The sequence below is a fragment of the Mustelus asterias genome, chromosome 8 (genome assembly GCF_964213995.1).
Source record: "Mustelus asterias chromosome 8, sMusAst1.hap1.1, whole genome shotgun sequence".
NCBI lineage: Eukaryota > Metazoa > Chordata > Chondrichthyes > Carcharhiniformes > Triakidae > Mustelus > Mustelus asterias.
Genome location: NC_135808.1, coordinates 133985698 through 134000177, shown reverse-complemented (window position 1 = coordinate 134000177; position 14480 = coordinate 133985698). Strand labels below are relative to the sequence as shown.

The following is a 14480-nucleotide window of genomic DNA, read 5'->3' as shown; positions in this document are numbered from 1 at the left end:
AGAGGAATAGTATGATCAGAAATAGCCAGCACGGCTTTGTCCAAGGCAGATCATGCCTTACGAGCCTAATTGAATTTTTTGAAGATGTAACGAGACACATAGACGAGGGAAGAGCGGTAGATGTAGTTTATATGGATTTCAGCAAGGCGTTTGATAAGGTGCCCCATGCAAGGATCATTGAGAAAGTGAAGGGGCATGGGATACAAGGGGACATTGCCTTGTGGATTCAGAACTGGCTTGCCCACTGAAGGCAAAGAGTGGTTGTGGATGGGTCTTTTTCAGCATGGAGGTCGGTCTCCAGTGGAGTGCCCCAGGGATCTGTTCTGGGACCCTTGCTCTTTGTGATTTTTATAAATGACCTGGATGAGGAAGTGGAAGGATGGGTTGGCAAGTTTGCTGATGACACAAAGGTTGGTGGGGTTGTGGATAGTATAGAGGGATGTCAGCAGTTGCAACGAGACATAGATAAGATGCAAGACTGGGCGGAGAAGTGGCAGATGGACTTCAACCCAAATAAGTGTGTGGTGGTTCATTTTGGCAGGTCGAATAGGATGAAAGAATATAATATTAAGGTTTAGACGCTTGGCAGTGTGGAAGATCAGAAGGATCTTGTGGTCCGGGTTCATAGGACACTCAAAGCAGCGTCGCAGGTGGAGGTTGTGGTTAAGAAGGCGTATGGAATACTGCCTTCATCAATAGAGGAATTGAGTTTAGAAATCGGGAGATAATGCTGCAGTTGTATCGGACCCTGGTATGACCCCACCTGGAGTACTGTGCCCAGTTCTGGTCGCCTCATTACAGAAAGGATGTGGAAGCCATGGAAAGGGTGCAGAGGAGATTTACAAGGATGTTGCCTGGATTAGGTGGCATGCCTTATGAGGATAGATTAAAGGGAATGTAAATGGTCGGAAAGTGAGGACATGGAGAGGCCTTTGTTTGTTTTTTTATGTAAAGCAAAGAAAGCATTGGATTTATTTTTACTATAGAATTGAAAGTTCAAGATGTTATGTTTAAAGTTTATTTATTAGCGCCATAAGTAGGCTTAACATTAACACTGCAATGAAGTTACTGTGAAAATCCCCTAGTCGCCACACTCCGGCACCTGTTTGGAGAGGCGAAGGATGAGAGGTGACCTGATAGAGGTGTATAAGATGTTGAGGGGTATTGATAGAGTGGATTCTCAGAGGCTTTTACCCAGGGCTGAAATGGTTGCCACAAGAGGTCACAGGCTTAGGGTGCTGGGGAGTAGGTACAGAGGAGATGTTAGGGGTAAGTTTTTCACTCAGAGGGTGGTGGGTGCGTGGAATCGGCTGCCGGTAGTGGTTATGGAGGCGGATTCGATAGGGTCTTTTAAGAGACTTTTGGATAAGTTCATAGAAGTTAGTAAGATAGAGGGTTATAGGTAAGCCTAGTAGGTAGGGACATGTTCGGCGCAACTTGTGGGCTGAAGGGCCTGTTTGTGCTGTAGCTTTTCTATGTTCTAAGTCCGTAGTGTCGCGACAAAAGCTGGGGGTTCTTTGTATAATGGGTTTCAGGATGCCCTCGACGTAGCCGGAGAGGTTCTCGCACAGGGTCCCATTGCCCAATACGATGGGATGGCCGGGTGTGTTGGCCTTGTGTATCTTCGGGAGGCAGTAGAGATCTCCAATGTGGGGAGTATGTGGGAATCAGAACATACACAGTACTCCAAGGGTGGACTAACCAAGACTTTTCAATTAGAGGTCTAAGCAAGGTTGTATGCAAATTCACCATGGGGGGCATTGTGGCACAGTGGTTAGCACTGCAACCTCACAGCGCCAGGCACCCATGTTCGATTCCCGGCTTGGGTCACTGTCAATATGGAGTCTGCACATTCTCCCTGTTTCTATGTGGGTTTCCTCCGGGTGCTCCAGTTTCCTCCCACAGTCCAAAAGACATGCTGGTTAGGTGAATTGGCCGTGCTAAATTCTCCCTCAGTGTACCCAAACAGGTGCCGGAGTGTGGCGACTAGGGGATTTTCACAGTAACTTCATTGCAGTGTTAATGTTAAGCCTACTTATGGCACTAATAAATAAACTTTAAACATAACATCTTGAACTTTCAATTCTATAGTAAAAATAAATCCAATGCTTTCTTTGCTTTACATAAAAAAACAAAGGCCTCTCCATGTCCTCACTTTCCGACCATTTACATTCCCTTTAGTTTTTTGTCAATTACAGCCCCCCCCACCCCCACCCATGATATATAAATATCATCCTATATTCTGTTGTCTTTAGTTCTGATAAAGGGTCATCTGAACTCAAAACGTTGGCTCGATTCTCTCTCGATGTGGAGATGCTGGCGTTGGACTGGGGTAAACACAGTCAGAGTTTTAACAACGCCAGGTTAAAGTTCAACAGGTTTATTTGGTAGCAAATGCCATTAGCTAAACTAAACTAAAAATGCCAAAGCAAATGACATTTGCTACCAAATAAACCTGTTGGACTTTAACCTGGTGTTGTTAAAACTCTTACTCGATTCTCTCTCCACAGATGTCAGTCCTGTTGAGATTTTCCACCATTTTTTGGTTTTGTTTCAGATTCCAGCATCCAGCATTTTCCTTTTATTTTCCTTACTTTCTGTCGTCTCCTCGACCCCAACTAGATTTTTATTTTCCAAATAATATGTAGCTTTATTTCTCCTACCAGAACGTAATCCCTCACATCTACAAGGAAATTTTCAGCAGTCCCAGTCCCAGGCCCTTTCTGTGCTTCACTAATTGCATTTTACTAAGCATGCAGAATCACAGCATTGTCACTGTGTTGAACGAGGCCATTCGGCCCCAGAGTGATGGACTGTCCCTTTTTGAATGGCAGGGTCCTGGATTGGGGACTCTCCTGTGTCAAATGCTGCTGGAGGGGCGGGGCCATCAGGGAGGGGCGGGGCCATTGCGAACAGGTGGATTCAGGGCGGTGCCATCGGGAGGAGGGGCGGCGCCATTTGGAATAGGGCGGGGCCGTGGGGTGAGGAGGCGGGGCTGTCCCGTGAAGGAGGTGATGCCCATGGAGAGGAGGCGGAGTTCTCAGGAGATGGGGCGGGGCTATTGGTTAAGGGGGCGGGGCCTGGGGAGAGGGGGCGTTGGCTATTACCTGGCATCCCAACCAACCAATCCGATCCAGGTTCACTGGTTTGTTAAACCAATCGGCTGGAAGAAGGCGTCGGCATCGCCAGCTTCAAAAATAAAAAAGTCCTTCAGCAGCCGGAGGGCAGCGGGTTTCTGCAGTGCGGAGTCTGATCAGAGCAAGGGTATCTGTTAGTGGGTGAATTCCATGTGGAGGGCCCGTGGCGCGATATGTCGGTTCGACGTAAGGGCGATAATTGACAAACTGTCTCAGTCAGTCAGTCGGTTAGGCAGGCGGCTATGGCAGGCTGAAGCGGGCTGGCTAGGCCCAGTTGCCATGGTTTCCGATTGAGCGGCGCGCGCAGCCGGCAGCGTCCTCACCTTGGTGCCCGAGCGCATGCGTGTTGCCGGGCCCGGAGCGCAGCCTCAGATGTTACTTTCAGCAAGTTACAGACTCCACACTCACTGAGTGACTGAGCGGCACTTTATTGAATCTGGCACTCCGATATTCCCCCTGCCCTTTTGATTTGTTGCTTTAACCGGCTGGCAATTTACAAGTTTTTAAAGCCTGGCTCCTCAACCTGTTGCCCTCTTGTGATTTGAAGCCGTCTGATTTCTCTTCCCCATCTTCCACTGGACATTCTTTCTAAACCACTGCTCTCTGCAATAAAGGTAAGGAACTTTTCGTTTTATGGTGTGTTTATTTCGATATTTCCCTGTCTCTGATTCTGTAGGCGTCAGGTGGAGGCGTGGTTCCCCATACAACAAGTGCAGCTTTCCCACCTAGAGAATATGTTTCCACTTATGGGGTGAGACCAAAAACACGAGGAGGTGGTGAATGTGAATGAGATCGGCACTGATACATGCAGAGGGAATTCAGGAGAAATCTCTTTACCCAGAGTGTGGTGTGAATCTGGCACTCGCGACCATATGCTGCAATTTAGTTGAATGGCAGATTCATCCAAGGGCAAGCTTGTTACCTGCGTGGAGGAAAATAATAGCATTCAGCTCTGACGAAGGGTCATCCAGACTCGAAACGTGGGTTCTATTCTCTCCCCACGGGTGATAAAGTAGAACAGGAGCAGGTTTGAGTGGTGCATAAACCAAGTTGGGGTGGCACAGTAGTTAGCACTGCTGCCACAGCATCAGGGACCTGGGTTTGATTCCTGCTTTGAGTCATTGTCTGTGTGGAGTCTGCACGTTCTCCCTGTGTCTACGTGGGTTTCCTGTGGGTGCTCCGGTTTCCTCCCACAGTCCGAAAGACATGCTGGTTAGGTACGTTGACCTGAACAGGTGCTGGAGCGTGACGACTCGGGGAATTTCACAGTAACTTCATTGCAGTATTAATGTAAGTCTTACTTGTGACTAATAAACTTATTACTTATAAAAAGGCTATACTGATAGGGTGATGAAATAGTTAAAAGCAAAACACTACGGATGCTGGAACCTGAAACAAAAACAGAAAATGCTGGAAAATCTCAGGAGGTCTGACAGCATCTGTGGAGAGAGAATGGAGCCAACGTTTTGAGTCCAGACTCAACGTTCGTTCTATTCTCTCCCATGGGTGATAAAAATGACAGGAGCAGGTTTGAGTGGTGCATAAGCCTATATGTGCACAGTGGTTAGCACTGCTGCCTCTCAGTGCCAGGGACCTGGGTTCGATTCCTGGCTTGGGTCACTGTCTGTGTGGAGTCTGCATATTCTCTCCTTGTCTGCGTGGGTTTCTTCCCAGAGTCCAAAGATGTGTGGGTTGGATTAATTGGTCATGCTAAATTGACCCTAGTTTTCAGGAGATTAACAGGGTAAATATGTGAGGTGATAGGGATAGGGTAGAATTGTTGTTGGTGCAGGCTTGATGGGCTGAATGGCCTCCTGGCTGAAAAACCCAACAACTGTATGGTAGACTTGTGCATCTTTAAGTAATGAATTCCTGATGTTTGTGTCACTGCATATTCGATACAGATCTAGCTGCTGACTATTTCACTGATTTGATTTATTATTGTCACATGTATTAGTATGCAGTGAAAAGTATTGTTTCTTGCGCGCTATACAGACAAAGCATGTTGTTCATAGAGAAGGAAACGAGAGAGTGCAGAATGTCGTGTTACAGTCATAGCTAGCATGTAGAGAAAGATCAACTTAATGCAAGGTAGGTCCATTCAAAAGTCTGGCAGCAGCAGGGAAGAAGCTGTTCTTGAGTCGGTTGATGCGTATTCTCTATCTTTTTCCTGACGGCAGAAGGTGGAAGAGAGTACGTCTGGGGTGCATGGGGCCCTTAATTATGCTGGCTGCTTTTTTTGAGATAGCGGGAAATGTAGACGGAGTCAATGGATGGGAGGCTGGTTTGTGTGATGAACTGGGCTACGTTCACGACCCTTTGTAGTTTCTTGCAGTCTTGGACAGAGCAGGAATCATACCAAGCTGTGATACAACCAGAAATAATGTTTTCCATGGTGCATCTGTAAAGTTGGTGAGAGTCATAGCTGACATGCCAAATTTCCTTAGTCTTCTGAAAAAGTAGAGGTGTGGTGGGCTTTCTTAACTATAGTGTCGGCATGGGGGGACCAGGACAGGTTGTTGGTGATCTGGACACCTAAAAACTTGACGCTCTCACCCATTTCTGCTTCGTCCCCATTGATGTAGACAGGGGCATGTTCTCCTCCTATATGCTTCTTGAGTCAGTAAGGTAGTGAATTTATAATTAAATGCACTCTGGGTTTAAGTTTTTATGATCAAAACTGCTTCGTGAGTGGCATTTATAAACTTCAGCAAAGAAATTCCATGAGCTAACATAGTATGTTGCAGTTCACCTTGTTTGTATGTTCAGCTTTCCAATTTACCCAGTTTTGAATATGCTTTTGGGTGGTAAAGAAAATTTCTAAAATGTAAATTTGATTCCAGATTTTGTTGCCAGCATTCTAACTCTCACCAAGTCCTGTTCGCTCATCACCTCTGCGCTCATGTCTGGTAACTTGTCAATTTGAATACATACATACTCTTTCAAATCCCTCCATGGCTCTGCCCTTTTTCTGTAAACTCGTTGAGTTTGCTGCACTCCTCCCAATTTTGGCCTCTTGTCTTTTTATTTCCTTTAATGCATCTTTCAGCTGCCTACACGGATTGTGAGGCGATGGCCTAGTGGTATTATCACTAAACTATTTATCCAGAAACTCAGCTAATGTTCTGGGGACCCGGGTTTGAATCCCGCCACGGCAAATGGTGGAATTTGAATTCAATAAAATAAAAGAAATCTGGAATTAAGAATCTACTGATGGCCATGAAACCATTGTCGATTGTCGGAAAACCCATCTGGTTCACTAATGTCCTTTAGAGAAGGAAATCTGCCGTCTTTATCTGGTCTGGCCTACATGCGAGTCCAGAGCCACAGTAATGTAGTTGACTCTCAAATGGCCCACCAAGCCACTCAATTCAAGGGCAATTAGGGATGGGCAATAAATGCTGGCCTTGCCAGCGCCACCCATATCCCATGATCAAATTAAAAAAGAAACAGAAGTTAGAACAAAGGCTCTCTGGTCATGTTAATATTTGCAGTGAACTTATCAAAGGGAAAAAATTAAACATTTTGAATATTAAATATCATGTTTAACTATTTCAGCAATTTGTATTTAATGGATCAGCTGCAGCAACTGACCCGAGACCTGATGACTGTGTGTTTTGGAGCTGTCAAAGCAGTGGGATTTGTTGTTGAGTCAGTTAAAGAATAAATCAGAGTGAAAACTTTGCCAGCTTTTATCATTACTGCAATGCACATTAGAAGGCACTTACTGGATTATAACATTAGAGATGCTGTCACTGTCAAATGTAAAAATGGCATTGAAATTAAAAATTAGTCATTGGCATTTCTGAAGTTACTAATTTGACAGCAATTTTGTCTCAAGCAGTTGTTTGGTATGGCATATTGTGCAAAGCTGCTGTTGACAAAGAAACCCACTGTTTTTCTATGCACAGATAAGTAACATAGCCAAGTATCTTTTAATTTTTTTTTAAGTTTTAATTTCTCTTTCTGGGTTGTTTCTTTTGTGATTGGTGTCACTGATGAGGTATTTTTCTTACAAGGCAGAAAGAAGCACTTGGCATTTTTTTCTTCAAGAATTCTGGTTATTCCTTTAACTGAGTGACCTTGGGTATTTTGTTCACTTCTTCACCTGGGTAACATTACTGGTAACTCGAGCCCTTTTCTATCTTCCCAACCCCCATCAGACCGAGTGTGCTACTTTCTTGAATCTGGCCAATGAGAATAACAGTAAGAAGTCTCACAACACCAGGTTAAAGTCCAACAGGTTTATTTGGTAGCAATAGCCACTGGCTTTCGGAGCGCTGCTCCTTCGTCAGGTAAGTGGGAGTTCTGTTCACAAACAGGGCATATAAAGACACAAACTCAATTTACAAAATAATAGTTGGAATGTGAGTCTTTACAGGTAATCAAGTCTTAAAGGTACAGACAACGAGAGTGGAGAGAGCATTAAGCACAGGTTAAGGAGATGTGTATTGTCTCCAGACAGGACAGTTAGTGAGATTTTGCAAGCCCAGGCAAGTTGTGGGGGTTACAGATAGAGTGACATGAACCCAAGATCCCGGTTGAGGCTGTCCTCATGTGTGCGGAACTTGGCTATCAGTCTCTGCTCAGCGACTCTGCGTTGTGAAGGCCGCCTTGGAGAACGCTTACTCGAAGATCAGAGGCCGAATGCCCGTGACCGCTGAAGTGTTCCCGAACAGGAAGAGAACAGTCTTGCCTGGTGATTGGCACGTCGGAACTGTCGATCGATGAGTCGAGCGCCATATCCTTTTCTTATGAGGGCATCTTTCAGCATCTGGAGATGTCTGTTGCGATCCTCCTCATCCGAGCAGATCCTGTGTATACGGAGCGCTTGTCCGTAGGGGATGGCTTCTTTAACGTGTTTAGGGTGGAAGCTGGAGAAGTGGAGCATCGTGAGGTTATCCGTGGGCTTGCGGTACAGTGAAGTGCTGAGGTGACCATCCTTGATGAGAATAACACCATGCATGGACTGATGCAGCCTTCCTTATCTCTGCAATAGGAGTGTTTCTCAGTACTGTGGGGCAGTGATCTAACGCTGCAGCAGCTGTGTAAGATGGAAACAGATGTAGGCTATTCAGCCCTTTGAAACTGCTTCATATTCAATTGGATATTGCCTCAACTCCTTTTGCCTCATAATGCCCTCACCTTTCCAAATACTGCTGAATATTTCAATTGACCGAGCATGTACCATCTTTTGCAGGAGGAAGTTCCAGATTTTAGTGCTCATTGATTGCTAATTTTAATGTTTGTACTCTTAATGCCTTCAGAGAATTCTAGATTTTCCCCCATTCATGGAAATGGTTTCTCCTTATCTTATAAAAATCTATTATTTTAACTTTGATTTTTAAATTATTCTTCAGTCTCTTCTATGCAAGTGAATATAAACAAAGATTATTCACTTTAATCCTTTAAAGCCTATTGCCTTTCTGGTTAATCTGCACTGTACTCATTTCCAAGACTAGTGTATGGTTCCTTAGTTTTTCTTTATTGTTTCACAAGCTGTGGGTGTCGTTCGCAAGGCCATCCTTAATTGCCCTTGAATTGTGCTAGTCCAATTCCGAGGGCAGTTAAGAGTCAACCACATTACTGTGCATATAGAATCATATATATGGGCCAGACCAGGTAAGGATGGCAGATTTCCTTCGTTAAAAGACATTCATGACCCAGATGTATTTTCACAACAATTGATTGTTTCATGGTCACCATTACTGGGACTAACTTTCAATTCCATGTTTTATTAATTGAATTTAAATTCCACCAGCTGCTGCAGTGAAACTTGAACCCATGGGCCTCTGAATTACTACTCCAGTGATGTTGCCATTACATCCCCATCTCTCTATAGAATCCCTATGGTGCAGAACGTGGCCATTTGGCCCTTCAAGTCTGCACTGACTCTCTGAAAGAGCCTCTCACCCAGCTTCCATCTGCACAATTTATTGTGCCTACTAACTTAGTGCTATCTGCACACTTCACAATCAACCCAAGGTGAAAAGCTGAAGCTAACCCTGATAACATAACTTGTAACTTCCTGTCTGTTAAAGACTATGGTATATGTCCCTGATGAATTAAGTTTCTGAATAGTTTCCACCTGTAGTCTTGACCTCCACATTTGTTCCACTTATTATTGTAGCTTGTTTTTGAAGCCGCATGAAAGCTCAAACACCTGTTAGACATCTTTCTATGCAGGTACATGAAGCACTGATCAAAACTTGTCTATAGACATTGCTGTTGAGGTTTTCTGGATCGCTGTGCAATTTCATGTTTTTACTGCACTTGCTTCTATACATACATATACAGAATTATGCCATGTCTTTCTAGTCCATAGAGATGATCGTATTGCTGTGTGTATTTAATCATGTAATGAATATTTATTATGGTTTGAATAATTAAACTTGTAAAATTAAAATACAGTCTGGGCTCTATGTAGGCCATTGAAGATTGAATGATGAGCAGGATTTAAGGCAAGATGGGGTGTGTGCAACATGTTTGAGTTAAGGGAGGTTGGAACGAGGTCAGCAAGGGGATGTTTGGAGGTGACTGAAGATTGCAGCTGTGACAGAATGAAAGGAATGTCCTTTTTAGTGGTGGAAAGGAAGTAGGGTCTGAAACTAAACTTAATTGAATAGTATAGCAAGACAATGAACCATTTTGGTTTAGCCTCAGAGGGAGGGGAAAGGATAGAATCCATGACAATGGAACAAAGTTTGTGATGGGGAGCTGCAGACAATGATTTCCATCTTCCCAGTATAGAGCTGAGGCTTCTAAAATCTACAGTGCAGAAGGAGGCCATTTGGCCCATCGAGCCTGCACCAACAACAATCCCACTCAAGTCCTATCCCCCATAACCCCATATATTTACCCTCCTAATCCCCCTGACACTGAGGGGGCAATTTAGCATAGCCAATCAACCCTAACGCGCATATCTTTGGACTGTGGGAGGAAACTGGAGCACCCGGAGGAAACCCATGCAGGCACGGGGAGAATGTGCAAGCTTCACACAAACAATGACCCGAGGCCGGAATTGAGGCCCGGTCCCTGGCGACGTGAGGCAGCAGTGCTAACCACTGTGCTGCTCCAAGATAAAATGTCTGCAGAGCAAACTGACAGAACAGAGACAGTTGAAAGGAGGGGTTGATTTAAAAGTTATTGCTGAAAATTGTTCTTTTTCAACTTTGGAATGTAACAGCGTGACAATGTGATTTGTTACTTAGAACATAGAACAGTACAGCACAGAACAGGCCCTTCGGCCCACGATGTTGTGCCGAGCTTTATCTGAAACCAAGATCAAGCTATCCCACTCCCTATCATCCTGGTGTGCTCCATGTGCCTATCCAATAACCGCTTAAATGTTTCTAAAGTGTCTGACTCCACTATCACTGCAGGCAGTCCATTCCACACCCCAACCACTCTCTGCGTAAAGAACCTACCTCTGATATCCGTCCTGTATCTCCCACCACGAACCCTATAGTTATGCCCCCTTGTAATAGCTCCATCCACCCGAGGAAATAGTCTTTGAACGTTCACTCTATCTATCCCCTTCATCATTTTATACACCTCTATTAAGTCTCCCCTCAGCCTCCTCCGCTCCAGAGAGAACAGCCCTAGCTCCCTCAACCTTTCCTCATATGACCTACCCTCCAAACCAGGCAGCATCCTGGTAAATCTCCTCTGCACTCCTTCCAGCGCTTCCACATCCTTCCTATAGTGAGGTGACCAGAACTGCACACAATATTCCAAATGTGGTCTCACCAAGGTCCTGTACAGTTGCAGCATAACCCCACGGCTCTTAAACTCCAACCCCCTGTTAATAAAAGCTAACACACTATAGGCCTTCTTCACAGCTCTATCCACTTGACTGGCAACCTTTAGAGATCTGTGGATATGGACCCCAAGATCTCTCTGTTCCTCCACAGTCTTCAGAACCCTACCTTTGACCCTGTAATCCACATTTAAATTAGTCCTACCAAAATGAATCACCTCACATTTATCAGGGTTAAACTCCATTTGCCATTTTTCAGCCCAGCTTTGCATCCTATCTATGTCTCTTTGCAGCCTACAACAGCCCTCCACCTCATCCACTACTCCACCAATCTTGGTGTCATCAGCAAATTTACTGATCCACCCTTCAGCCCCCTCCTCTAAGTCATTAATAAAAATCACAAAGAGCAGAGGACCAAGCACTGATCCCTGCGGCACACCGCTAGCAACCTGCCTCCAATCCGAAAATTTTCCATCGACCACCACCCTCTGTCTTCGGTCAGACAGCCAGTTGCCTATCCAATCGGCCAACTTTCCCTCTATCCCACACCTCCTCACTTTCATCATAAGCCGACCATGGGGGACCTTATCAAACGCCTTACTAAAATCCATGTATATGACATCAACTGCCCTACCTTCATCAACACACTTAGTTACCTCCTCAAAAAATTCTATCAAATTTGTGAGGCACAACTTGCCCTTCACGAATCCGTGCTGACTATCTCGGATTAATCCGCATCTTTCTAAATGGTCGTAAATCCCATCCCTAAGGACCCTTTCCATCAATTTACCAACCACCGAAGTAAGACTAACCGGTCTATAATTACCAGGGTCATTTCTATTCCCTTTCTTAAACAGAGGAACAACATTCGCCATTCTCCAGTCCTCTGGCACCATCCCCGTGGACAGCGAGGACCCAAAGATCAACGCCAAAGGCTCTGCAATCTCATCCCTTGTCTCCCAAAGATTCCTAGGATACATTTCATCAGGCCCAGGGGACTTATCGATCTTCAGTTTATTCAAAACTGCCAAGACATCCTCCCTCCGAACATCTATTTCCTCCAGCCTATTAGCCTGTAACACCTTCTCTTCCTCAAAAACATGGCCCCTCTCCTTGGTGAACACTGAAGAAAAGTATTCATTCATCACCTCGCTTATCTATACTGACTCCATACACAAGTTCCCACTACTGTCCTTGACCGGCCCTAACCTCACCCTGGTCATTCTTTTATTCCTCACATAAGAGTAAAAAGCCTTGGGGTTTTCCTTGATCCGACCCGCCAAGGACTTCTCATGTCCCCTCCTAGCTCTCCTAAGCCCCTTTTTCAGCTCATTCCTTGCTAACTTGTAACCCTCAATCGAGCCATCTGAACCTTGTTTCCTCATCCCTACATAAGCTTCCCTCTTCCTTTTCACAAGACATTCCACCTCTTTTGTGAACCATGGTTCCCTCACTCGGCCATTTCCTCCCTGCCTGACAGGAACATACCTATCAAGGACATCCAGTATTTGTTCCTTGAAAAAATTCCACTTTTCATTAGTTCCTTTCTCTGACAGTTTCTGTTCCCAACTTATGCCCCCTAATTCTTGCCTAATCGCATCATAATTACCCCTCCCCCAATTGTAAACCTTGCCCTGCCGTACGGCCCTATCCCTCTCCATTGCAATAACAAAAGACACCGAATTGTGGTCACTATCTCCAAATTGCTCTCCCACAACCAAATCTAACACTTGGCCCGGTTCATTTCCCAGTACCAAATCCAATTACTCTGGCTATCATCTTTTTAGTGCTCCAAGTGAAAGAACCTGTCCTACATGAATTTGTGTGGTGAGTTGGAGAGAAGTTGGCAGAGGTCATGACACATTTGAGGATTTTGTGGAAGAAAGGAGATTAGAGTTGATGCAGTAATTGGTGATACTGGAAGAATGAAAGGTTGTATGTTGATGGATCATAAGGAAAGGGTGCCATTGACATTGCCATGGGGGAGGAAATGGGTCGGTAGGAGTTGAATTCAATAAGGATTTGGGGAGGAGTGGTGTGAGTAGGAGGTGGAAGCTGTGTAATAGAAGTTTTGGGGGTCACTTGGGTATGGCTGGGTCCTGGGAGCCCAGGGATGGGGAGGATACAGTGAGACACTTGCATTCAGGCATTCTCAAGCTCCTCCTTCAGACTCCTGAGCAACCGGTGATGGCTAATTGTTTTCATTTGAAATAAAAGGTCATTTTCTTTAATTTTTTTTTAAAGGTTGTAGAGCAGTCCAAATGTTGTTTTGGGAGAGGTGGTGGTGTAGTGGTATTGTCTCTGGACTATTAATCCAGCGACCCAGGGTAATGTTCTGGGGCTCTGGGTTCAAATCCCATCATGGCAGATGGTGAAATTTGAATTCAATAAATATCTCGAATTAAAAGTCTACTGATGACCATGAAACCATTGTTGATTGTCGTAAAAACGCATCTGGTTCACTAATGTCCTTTTAGGGAAGGAAATCTGCTGTCCTTGCCTGGTCTGGCCTACCTGTGACTCCAGACCCACAGCAATGTGGTTGACTCTTAAATGCCCTCAGGGATAGGCAAGAAATGTTGGCCCAGCCAGTGACGCCCACATCCCATGAACAAATAAAAAAGCAATGTATGCACCAAGCAGCCTGCCTCGATTCATAGCACCAAATATCTGTGTTGTGTGAGTATTGTGGCTCTGTATTGCAGTACACAGCAGCTTTTAAGTCTTGGTAATACTCTAGAATAAAGCCATTAGGTCATGTTTTTAAACTTTTCTTTTAAAGTAGTCAACAGGGCGTAATGGGAATTGGTGGCTCAGGATAATCAGCAGCTAGTTGGACAAGCACAGCTTGCTTTCCCTTCAGGCTAGTGAATCATGCACTTGATGTCACTTGGTAATTTATACCTGATAAACAAGTTCTGTTTATCTTTCAAAATCCTAACTCCCTCGATTGGGTTACTGTTTTTTAACTGACACTAAATCTTCATTTTGTATATGAGCTAGCTCTTGTCATTTTTCTTGGGAAGCAGGGAAGATTTGAGTTTCATCCCCTTTTTTTGGGGGGTGGGGTTAAACCTTTTATTTACATTTAGCAAATGATCAAAAATCCCTCATCTATTTGCAGTTGTTTTCCTTGCCTTGATTTTGTATGTGCATTGCCTTCTTTGGCTCCACAAATAGAAAGAAGAAAAGAATAATGTCCAAAGATGTGCTGGGTTAGGAGGATTGGCCATGCTAAATTGCCCCTTAGTGTTAGGGGGGATTAGCAGGTAAACACGTGGGGGTAGGGCCTGGGTGGGATTGTTGTCGGTGCAGGCTTGATGGGCTGAATGGCTTTCTTTTGCACTGTAGGGATTCTATGATGTATGTTGCAAGTTAATACTGTACTTGCTATTTGCAGTTGGCATAAAGCTCAAGGATTTTCTGCAGCCTTGTCTGTTGTATTGAACTTTATTACCTTGTACTGAGTATGAATGTTTCGTGTATCATGTGAGTGGCAAGAATCATAAATTTCTGTACCGGTAATGATTGTTTTAGCTTGCTTTGTAAGTAAGAGGGAGGATTTGTTATAGCTTTTCTTGGGA

The 14480-nt window shown here is 44.6% G+C and overlaps 2 protein-coding genes across 5 annotated transcripts in view; both read left to right on the top strand.

Moving 5' to 3' along the window:
* Positions 1 to 14480, top strand: part of LOC144497572 (mucolipin-2-like) — a 411267-nt gene that overhangs the window by 282349 nt on the left and 114438 nt on the right. The gene's annotated exons all lie outside the window — the stretch shown is intronic.
* The window catches only part of ssx2ipa (synovial sarcoma, X breakpoint 2 interacting protein a), a 71768-nt gene continuing 60452 nt past the window's right edge, over positions 3165 to 14480 (top strand). For 3 of the 4 annotated variants that reach the window (XR_013498561.1, XM_078218997.1, XM_078218999.1), the window contains exon 1: positions 3209 to 3751. The gene's annotated coding sequence lies outside the window, so the exon portion shown is untranslated. Of the gene's footprint in view, positions 3752 to 14480 lie in introns of all 4 variants that reach the window. The other variant, XM_078218998.1, reaches the window with a different exon arrangement.